This window comes from Diabrotica virgifera, chromosome 7, assembly GCF_917563875.1.
Source record: "Diabrotica virgifera virgifera chromosome 7, PGI_DIABVI_V3a".
Classification (NCBI taxonomy): Eukaryota; Metazoa; Arthropoda; class Insecta; order Coleoptera; family Chrysomelidae; genus Diabrotica; species Diabrotica virgifera.
Genome location: NC_065449.1, coordinates 232,432,535 through 232,444,085, shown reverse-complemented (window position 1 = coordinate 232,444,085; position 11,551 = coordinate 232,432,535).

Below are 11,551 nucleotides of genomic sequence, written 5' to 3'. Positions count from 1 at the left end.
TCTTTCGATTTATGTGGCGATAATTTTATAGATAGCAGATTTCTCCTAGAGATAAATCAATGAATGTTTTCAGCTTACGTCATCACTACGTGAATATCTTAACAATAAGGTCACTACGATCCGATAGCAAAACCGTAAATTTAGCTGTTTACTTGGATATGTTGCGGTTAATTCATATGCAAAGCCAGTACATATTGCAGATATCATGCAGGAGGGACGACAGATAGCTATATAGTGGATAGAGGCTATCCCGACAGGCTTCTCTTCCAATCGGCACGTCGTTGGGTGGCTTATCGGTGTGGCGCGGTCGGTCGGTAGGATAAACGATTTATAAAAAATCCGTTTAAGTATTGTTTACCACATCTACACGTGATCCATTTACTCTTAATACGCAGTAAATATAAAATATAATGCAATATCACTAACAATTTTTAAAAACGTTGGGATATAATAGCATTCGATTTAATGTATCCACATTTTCTTCTTCTGACAACATTTTCTTCATCTGTTTTGCAATATTGCAAGGTTCTGATATATATTGACTGTTCTGTGTAAGGATGGCACAGAAAAATTATACGTCGATATGTCTTATTATATCATATATCTTCTTCTTCTTCTTCGTGCGACTAGGATTACTCCTGTTTGTCTGCCTCTTATTCTGTTTCAGTTGTTGTTGACTGTACATTGTCTTTCCACCTTTTCGGCGACCTTCCAACTGGTCTTCTGCTATACGACTTGTTGTTTTTACAGATGTTCGCTAATCTATCTGGTTCCATTCGGTTTACATGTTCGTTCCAGTTTTTCTTGTTTTTATCCACCTGTTAATATTTTGAATTTTGCATCGTTCTCGTATACTTCTGTTGCTTTGTCTGTCTATTAATAATATGCCCGCTATTGATCTTAATACTTTCATTTCGATATTGTTGATTTGTTTTTTTAGACCTGGATCCCGCGTACAAAAAAAAGTTGATTAATAGCAAGCTGAAAATTTATTAATAGCTTAACGGTGTCCGGTCGGACAAACTTTGATGTACGGGGACATTGGAACAGGGGAAGTTTTAATTGTGGAACAGTTTAAAAATTTGGAACGTCAGATTACGAAAACGTCCCATGTATTTTGTCAGACAGAATATCCGATTGATTTGCTACCCTTTCATTAAACTCTCATACAAAAATCAGACTGCTATTACTCACCAACATAATTCCTGTCATTTGATATGTCCTTCGTGTTCCACTCATTAAAATGCCCAGTTGTTGATAAACACCAGTCTGGTTTTTGCATGAGAGTTTAATGAAATGGTAACAAATCAATTTGAAGTTCTGTGTGACAAAACACATGGAATGTTTTCATAGTCTGACGTTCCAAATTTTTAATCTGTTCCACAATTGGACCTAGTTATGCAGAAAGCTACTAACCCACAGTAGGCTTAAATTCGTACTAAGCACATAAAATTTATCTATATGTCAAATATTTTAAACTGCAGAAACCTACCAATTAAAATTAATAACTACTGTCATTGTATTAACCAACCCATTTTCTGAACCTTGTAAGATTTAAGTTTTTGCAGAAAAATACCAATCCACTTGGCTGGTATCAATCGTGATATAATGCGACCAAGTGGGTTGGTTGCCTTCTGCGTAAATAAAAATCTGAAATTGTTGACGCCACTGCGTTGGTTGGTAGTTTTCTGCATTTTGGAATCTTCACATAACCTCAAAATATTGTTGTTTGGTGTGTTTTGGCTCGTAATATTAGCAAAATTTTAAGTCTTTTGATGATATTTTATAAATCTAAAGTGTGTTATTTTGCGATACAACATGTTTAGTTCCCGTACTTGGCAGATTTTTAATCTGCTTCAACAAAAAGAACAAGAGCGAGGTAAGATTTTAGCAATATTTTTTAAATAAAATTAGTAATATATTTTTTGTTGTTTTAATGAAATGGGGACTGAAATAGTTATTTTCCTAACAAGTGCAGAAAGTCATTCTTTTCCGCACGCGACTGCAGTTTGCCGAACGACGCGAAGCGGGAGTTCGGCAAGCAGTCGAGTGCGGAAAAGAGACTTTCTGCAAGAGTTAGGAACAATATTTTTTCTAAGAGTCCTTAAAAAATTACCAAATCTTAATCAATTAATTTAATTAATATGAAAATACATACACAAATTAATTCTTTGACAAGGTTGTCAAAACCAAACTTTCAATATAATTAGTTAGCATGACGACGATCTTGGTTTCCATGACGATGATTCAAAACGACTGTTATTGTCTACTGATTTGACTTTCGAATATTATGTCAAAATAATTTTATTTCATCGAATTGTCGCGTTAATTTCATTAAAACAGGAACACAATAAGATATATTTGAAATAAATTAGTAAATAATATCTAAATATTAGTTTATTGCATGTATTATAATTACTTTAAGGCCATATTAACATATCTAAATTAACACGCGTGCGGAAAAGTAAAAGCCTCGTGCGGAAAAGTAACACGCGTGCGGAAAAGTGAAACTTTCTAAACTAAAATGCGTGCGCGAAAGTAGACATTTTTGCACGCTCGTAGAAATAAGTACTAGACTCCTCTCAAACAAATGAAAATGTAGCTGATATTATTACAAGTAATCAAATTCCATGTACTAGTAAGGAAGTAACTATAAAAAAAGACGCCCAATTAATCAAGGAGTGTGGATCTATTAACAAACCTTTTATCAGGGAGGAAGAGAAAGTATTGACTCAAAAGATTGATGGTAAGAAAATTACATGTTTCTTTTGTGTGATTGATGATTGATGTTTTATTTTTTATTTTAGATGTTAATTTGGAAATAAACCATCCAGGTGGTTCGGAGGATGACGATGACTCTATTCGCGACCCCAATTACGAAGCTTTAAGTGAATATTCTTCTAGTTCAGATTATGAAACAACATTTTCAGAACAAGATCAAGTCGTTGCTGATAGCGATTTAACAGAAACCACCTTAGAAAATAAAGTTTACGAGGGAAGGCCAAAAAAAGGAAGAAAACGGAAATTCGATAATCAAAACAGGACAGAAATGAAAAAGAACAGGAATAGCAATGAACAATATTACAACCATAAAGGAAGAGAAATTAAACTAAAAATTTTTTTAAATTACGATTGTAATTGCACTTTAAAATGTGCCGAACATGTACCTGTCGAGATACGAAAGTTAGAGTTTGAAAGATTTTGGTCATTGGGTTCATAATATGATTGTCAGGTGAATTTTATCGCAGCGGGAGTACAGCAGCTTCAGAAAAAACGACTTTATGGTGGAAATCCAGAAAAAGAAAATTTTCAAGGATCTATAAAATACAAGACAAAGTAGTATGCCGTGAAATGTATATTAAAACCTTTAACATCACAACATTTAGAGTTAATACCGCCCTAAAGAAATTTAGAGGTGAAATTTCTTTAACTGACCAAAGAGGTAATAAACAAGGAGGGCAAATAAACTTCCAGAAGCCAAAATTCAGGAGGTAATTGAACAAACTAAGAAAATTCCAAAATATAAATCTCACTATCGTAGAGAACAAACAAGCGCTGAACTTTTGCCCCCGGAAATGACAATACAGAAAATGTATGAGCTGTATAGCCAAGAAACCGAAAAACATGTAAGCATGCCATCCTATAAAAAAATATGTTACCAACGATTTAATTTGAAATACAAGACACTCAAAAAAGATACCTGTAATACGTGTGATAAGTTGAAGATACAAATTGATAACGAAATAGACCCGAAAAAAAAAAGAAATCTTCCAAAACAATTATACCAATCACTTGAAAGACGCAGAAAATGCTCAATATTAAGAAGACATGACTTTCAGTTGGCTAAGGAAAATGAAAAATACGAATGCCTTACACTCGATTTAGAGAAAACATTACCTTTACCAAGAATACCGACAAACATTGTATTTTTTATAAAAGGCAGCTCTGGGTATACAACTGTGGTATTCATAACAGAAAGCAAGATCAGGGATTCTGTTACGTTTGGGCTGAAGGCGTTGCAGGAAGAGTGGGCTCAAGAGGTAGGTTCTTGCCTTCTTAAACAGATAAATTCTCACATAGAAAAAGGCGTCCAACATCTCATTCTCTGGAGTGATTCTTGCGGCGGTCAAAACCGGAATATTAAGTTAACTCTTATGTTAAAAGCTATCTTACATGAATCATCTACTTTGACTGATATTACTTTAAAATTCTTATGTTCAGGCCACAGTTTTTTACCCAATGACTCAGATTTGGCTAAAATTGAGTCGGCATTAAAAAACCAGCAAAAATTGTATTTGCCCTCCGAATATGTGAAGGTAATGAAACAATGTCGAAAAAAAAATCCTTTTGTGGCAACGGAAATGAACAGCTGTGATTTTTTGAGTGTCAATATGATTGAAAAAAAAAATCGTCAACAGAAAAACAAGCATCGACGGACAAAAAATAAACTGGCTAAAAATAAGGTCGATTATGTTAAAAAAAGATGAACCATTCTTGCTGACTCTTCAGCACGATTCGTTTGACGCACCTGTACATAAGATTGATATTAAAAAGAAGAAAGGAAGGAACAGTACAATAAGTAAAATAGAGGACCATTTTTTAATGAGTACGCTATGGCCCAATAGTAAGATGATTGCTGCAAAAAAACTTGCAAATCTGAACGAGATGATGCACCTTATCCCATCAGACATTGAGGAAGATATTGATGGGTGTAACATAGCTGGTCTTGATTTTGAACTTGAAGATGTTTAATAGATTTTTTTTTTCAATAAATGATTTTTGTTTTGTATAGATCTTCCGAATTTTATTTTTTCTTAAGAATACATAATAATGCAGAAAGCAACCAACCCCAAAAAAATGGCTTTATTTTCCAAAATATTGAAGAAAATACTTTTCTTTTACTTTCACTTTGTTAAAAATGAGATATTTTGCCAGATGAAAATAAAAAATTAAATTTTTTAATTAAGCTGTAATATATACTATTAATTTACTGTTAAAAAAACGAATAATATCGATTTACTCAAAACTATACTTTTGAGGGTTGGTAGCTTTCTGCATAACTACGTCCAATTAAAACTTCCCCTGTTCCAGTGTTCCCATACATCAAAATATGTCCGACTAGACAACGTTAAGCTATTAACAAATTTTCAGCTTGTTATTAATCAACTATTTTTTTCGTACGCGGGATCCAGGTCTATTTCGTCTTTCTTGTATCGGTCCTTGTCTCCGCTGCATATGTTAGGATAGGTCTTACTGTTTTCTTGTATACTTTTATTTTGCTTTCAGTGGTCAGACATTTGTTTCTCTATATGGTTTCTCGGAGACAACCACTTACTTTTCCTGCTTTTGTTGCTTGTGTTGTGGTCTCTGTTCTTATATTCCTGTCACTAGTGATCTCTACTCCTGGGTAATTGAATTTCATTACTTTTCTACAATTTTGCCGTCTATTCCTAACTTGCATCTACGCAGCTCTTTGAATGATATGATATATATCGAACGAAGATAATATCTATATATTGATGTGATCTTGATTATTGATATGAGATAATATTCTTATATGTCACTTAATTTAATCAATGTATTAATACTAATCTAATTAATTAACCAGATCACATATCAATATGTTTTCAATCTCAGGGCGAATTATAAATTAATTACTTACTTTCGTGGCTTCAAATATTTCTTAATGGTTCCTAATCGGGATAGAAAAGAAAAAAGTAAAAAAAATACACATATGGGTTACAATTATAATCAAAATATTTTTTATTTTATTTAAAAGGCAATCAATGCTTAATATTTGCTATTTCTTATTATTCTTAAACATAACATTTACAAATGGGAATCTTATTTCCTTTTGGTTTTCAATTGAAAGTTTTTATTAACATTTAACTATTAGGAGTTATTAGGAACAACTCTATTTAAGTTTGATGAAGCTTTTCTGATATTACTGATTATGTTATTCAATTTTTTATGTGGAATTTAATACGAAAAACCCATACATTCATGTCCAAACAAATGAGACTGACCTTTTCCTGGTGAACTGAAAATGTCCTCACACAAGACCCGTTTCCTGCTATCCTTGGCTGCGATCAAACCTCGTCCTGGCTTCCAGTAATGTTCTCCTTTGAAAAGCTAGCTCGAATAGCTCTCGTTCCTGCGTCTGTCGTGATGCTGTGTTCTACCTTTCTCGAAACTGCTATCAGCTACCGGGACACTCTTGGTTCAAGGAGGTTCTTTTACTCTCGACCTGGCCTACTTCTCGTTCCACGATAGATACTCCACACTCACGGAACTACACCGGCTTTCTCACTCTCCGTACACTACCGTCTACTACTCGACTTCACTTCTTGACAGCTCAAAACATTCTGATCTCACTTTCTCATTCATTCCCCTACTTTCTAAATATCCCTTCCAAATTCACAAATCAATCTTCCACCACCAACTCTCATTCGTAATATTCCTCAAAACCAATTTTTAATCTTTCTAAATATGCTTAATGGATTTCAAAAGAAAATATTTAATTCCCATTCTAAAATACTTTCTAACTATTTACAAATTTTAATGACCTATTCTCTCTTTCAAATGAGTCTTATTTAGCATAGGCTAATGATCGAAACCTTCCGCGAAAAACGATAATGAACTATCATCTATTTCACTGAGTTTTATTTAGCATAGGCTACGCATAGCGTCATTCACTTTGTTTATCTAAGCACATTATTCCGAGTTTCGTACGCTTATTCTAATCACTTCTTAAAATTAAATATAACAATTTGTTGTATACAGGTTGTTCTAAATTTATATGCCCGTGGTTGAGAAAATTGAAAATATTTTATATTAAAGTGAATTTTGTTTATAATTATCAAATTTTAATTTTTATATCAAATAGAAATATAACAAATCCCCGCCTTGTATTCGATAAAATTTATCTGCATTTTTAAATAAATTTTCTCGAGGCAAAACCAACTCCCTGTATATTTCCTTACTTTAATCTACGTCTTATACCCCTTCTTCTTGTATTACTCTAATTAGTCCCACCTGTAGAGTAATTGTTTCCTTATTTTCAGTGTCCTCATCCTGTGTTAGAGTGTCGGCTATTATGTTGTCTTTCCCTTTTTCCCATATCAATCTTCTGTCTTTTTCCTCAGATTTTTCACATACTTTTACCGTGTATTCTGCATCCGCGTTTTCATATGCCTCTTCTTCAAATGCCACTGTTTCGATCATATCTTTTTCGCTTTCATTTGTTAGCTTTATTTCTTCTCCTCCTGAGCTCATCTCTTCTTTTGAGGAATCCCAGTTTTCTTTTGCTTTTGATACTCTCAATTTTTCTTCTTCTGGGCTCAACTCTTCTTTTGAGGAGCCACAGGTTTCATTTTCTTTTGTCTTTTTCTGACTTTTTCTCCCTTTTCTTCTTTGTCCTTGCTTCGTTGCCAAATTCATTTCCACTGTTTGTTCTTTACCTGATTCGTCCGTATTTTGTTTCTCCTGTTCCTTGTCCTGTTCTTCTTTTTCTTCTGTTAGATTCATCGTATTATTTTTAAAATCTATCACTACATGTTTTTCTGCCAATGCGTCAACTCCTACTATCATGTCATGTGACATGTTTGGCATTATTACACATTGTAGTGCATACATCTTCTTACCCAGTCGTACCATTACTCGTATGCCTTCATTTATAGTTGCCAATGTCCGTTTGTTTGCGCCCACTAAATTTACCCTAGGTATTTTGTAAATTAAATTTGTTAAGTTAACTTCTTCTATTAGTTTTCTGTTGACCAATGTTATTTCAGATCCAGTGTCTATCATAATTTTAATTGGTTTCTCGTTGATAAATCCATCCACAAATTTTAAATTAACTCCATTTTTGTTTTCGTTGTTTCTTGCCAATTTAATAAACTCCTTGGGGTTACAAAAGATTCCTGTTTGATTTTTGGTTTTTAGTGAGCGCCGTCGTGAAAAGACGCCGGTTGCTCATCGTTGTTTATATTTTCGTCATAATGTCTTTCTCCGTCATATTCATCTGTCTGGGTATTATTTACTTCTCTTCTATTTTCTCTTGGTCTGTCGGATCTGTTTCGGTTTTCTCGATATCCCTGTTCATTTTGTCTACCATTATTTCTGTTTTCTTGATTTGAGCGTGTGGTGTTTCTATTCTGGTATTCTCGATTTCTGTCCTCATTCCATTGCCTATTTCTTTGTTCATAATTTCCTCTTCCGTTGTCTCTATTTTCGTTTTCCCTTCTGGGATTAAAATCTCGTCTTGTATAGTCCCTCCTATTTTGATTTCTATCTCTGTAATCCTGTGTTTCTCGGGGCCTGTAATCTTCTCGCGACCTTCTTGATTTTCTTTCTCTTAAACGTGATTCTCTTATTTGTAGGAATTGGCATAAACTATCTATGTCTTTGTAGTTTTGCAATGTGACATGGTCTTCCAGCGTTTCTTCGAAATGTCTTGCAATCAGTTCGACTAATTGTTCCGATGAGTAATTATATTGTAAATGTTTTGCGTTATAGTAAATTTGTAATGCATATGTCTTTTCTGATATACCCATCCTATCATTGTATTTCCCATTTTGCAATTCCTTGTTAATTTCCAATTGTTGGACTTTTCCCCAGAAATAATTCAAAAATTTTTGTTCAAATTGTTGCCAACTGTCAAATTCTTCTTCTTTGCAATCGAACCATAGGCTTGCTTCATATTTTAGATGGTTTCTGATAGTTTCTTTTGCTGTTTCGAAATTTCCGATGTGCTGTATTTTCTTTTTCAGGCTATTTATGAACGGCACTGGGTGTAATCTTCTTACATCCCCGCCAAACCTTATCTTCACGTCATCTGTGCTATGTATAACCATTTCTCTTCTTTCTCCTACATTTTGTTGAATATTGATTTCCACAATCTTTCTTTCCATTTCTTCTCTGATTGCTTGAATAGCGGTTTCAAACTTGTTTTCCAAATTTTCTATTTCCTTTTTCTGGCCATTCGTTAACTCCTTCATTTTATTTTGAATTTTCATTTCTTGTTCTTTCATGTGGTCCTTCATTCTCATTTCTTGTTTTTGCATGTGATCTTTAATTTTCATTTCATACTTTTCTATGCGTTCCTCTATTTTCTTATTGTTCTCTTCTATCCCTTGTTTTGTTTCCTGTTGATTGTCATCCATTTTTTTCTCCACTTTATCCATTTTCTGTTCCATTTTTTGTTGTGATTCATCCATTTTTTTTTGATGTTTCTTCCTGATTTTCTTGCATTTTATCCATTTTTTGTGACTGGAGTTGCATTAGTTGTAATAATTTATCTATTCCTGATAATTCTTGCTGTTCTGATGCCATGATTGTCGTGTCTAAAATATCTTCTTGGTCTGAATGTTCTTTTTGTTTTTTGTTGTCTTTGCTTTGGCTTCTTGTCACAGACATTTGTTTTCAAGAAGTACTGTCCCCGCCAAATATGAAATTTTACTAGTATGTTACCAAGACGACTTTTTCTCACCCAAATATTATAAATTGTCAATAAATATATCAAATGTAAATATCGTAAAAATAAAATATTAAATCAGTTATGTAAATTTGTACCTAAAGAGATCTAAAATTTTATGTTATCAAATGTTAGTATCTCACTTTTTACCACAGGCATATAAATTTTCAAATACCGGCTTTACTCTTTCTATCCTTCAAATTTGCCACTAGAAATACTTTTCCATGCTTTCCACGTTGGACGACAGTTGATGTGATCTTGATTATTGATATGAGATAATATTCTTATATGTCACTTAATTTAATCAATGTATTAATACTAATCTAATTAATTAACCAGATCACATATCAATATGTTTTCAATCTCAGGGCGAATTATAAATTAATTACTTACTTTCGTGGCTTCAAATATTTCTTAATGGTTCCTAATCGGGATAGAAAAGAAAAAAGTAAAAAAAATACACATATGGGTTACAATTATAATCAAAATATTTTTTATTTTATTTAAAAGGCAATCAATGCTTAATATTTGCTATTTCTTATTATTCTTAAACATAACATTTACAAATGGGAATCTTATTTCCTTTTGGTTTTCAATTGAAAGTTTTTATTAACATTTAACTATTAGGAGTTATTAGGAACAACTCTATTTAAGTTTGATGAAGCTTTTCTGATATTATTGATTATGTTATTCAATTTTTTATGTGGAATTTAATACGAAAAACCCATACATTCATGTCCAAACAAATGAGACTGCCCTTTTCCTGGTGAACTGAAAATGTCCTCACACAAGACCCGTTTCCTGCTATCCTTGGCTGCGATCAAACCTCGTCCTGGCTTCCAGTAATGTTCTCCTTTGAAAAGCTAGCTCGAATAGCTCTCGTTCCTGCGTCTGTCGTGATGCTGTGTTCTACCTTTCTCGAAACTGCTATCAGCTACCGGGACACTCTTGGCTCAAGGAGGTTCTTTTACTCTCGACCTGGCCTACTTCTCGTTCCACGATAGATACTCCACACTCACGGAACTACACCGGTTTCTCACTCTCCGTACACTACCGTCTACTACTCGACTTCACTTCTTGACAGCTCAAAACATTCTGATCTCACTTTCTCATTCATTCCCCTACTTTCTAAATATCCCTTCCAAATTCACAAATCAATCTTCCACCACCAACTCTCATTCGTAATATTCCTCAAAACCAATTTTTAATCTTTCTAAATATGCTTAATGGATTTCAAAAGAAAATATTTAATTCCCATTCTAAAATACTTTCTAACTATTTACAAATTTTAATGACCTATTCTCTCTTTCAAATGAGTCTTATTTAGCATAGGCTAATGATCGAAACCTTCCGCGAAAAACGATAATGAACTATCATCTATTTCACTGAGTTTTATTTAGCATAGGCTAATGATCGACCTTCCGAGAAGAACGATAATGGTACGCGTCATTCACTTTGTTTATCTAAGCACATTGTTCCGAGTTTCGTACGCTTATTCTAATCACTTCTTAAAATTAAATATAACAATTTGTTGTATACAGGTTGTTCTAAATTTATATGCCCGTGGTTGAGAAAATTGAAAATATTTTATATTAAAGTGAATTTTGTTTATAATTATCAAATTTTAATTTTTATATCAAATAGAAATATAACAATATATATATAATATGATATCGGCAAAAATATATCGATAGGTAATATGCAATGTATCGAAATATTATTTATAATTAAATAACATTTTTCTTTAAAAGTTTTCTTTAAAGAGAAAAACGTATAAAAGCCATTTATTATTTTTAATACAAAAAAGTGTCAGTACAAAGTTTTTTACACAATGTGCATTTTTCACTATTTCGATCTGCTGTTCATTTCGCGAAATATCGCGGGATTCGTATTTAAAATATTAAATTTATCAATTCTGTCATTCATTTCGCGAAATATTCGCTTTTATCTTGTGAAACTTTGGGACTGACCCATTTCCTTACGCCCCGCTCAAATCGTCAGATTTTTCAAATGTACACTGTTTTGCATGTTTTAACTTGCCTTATCTTAATATGACGATTTCGAGTTTTTCTAAGGATA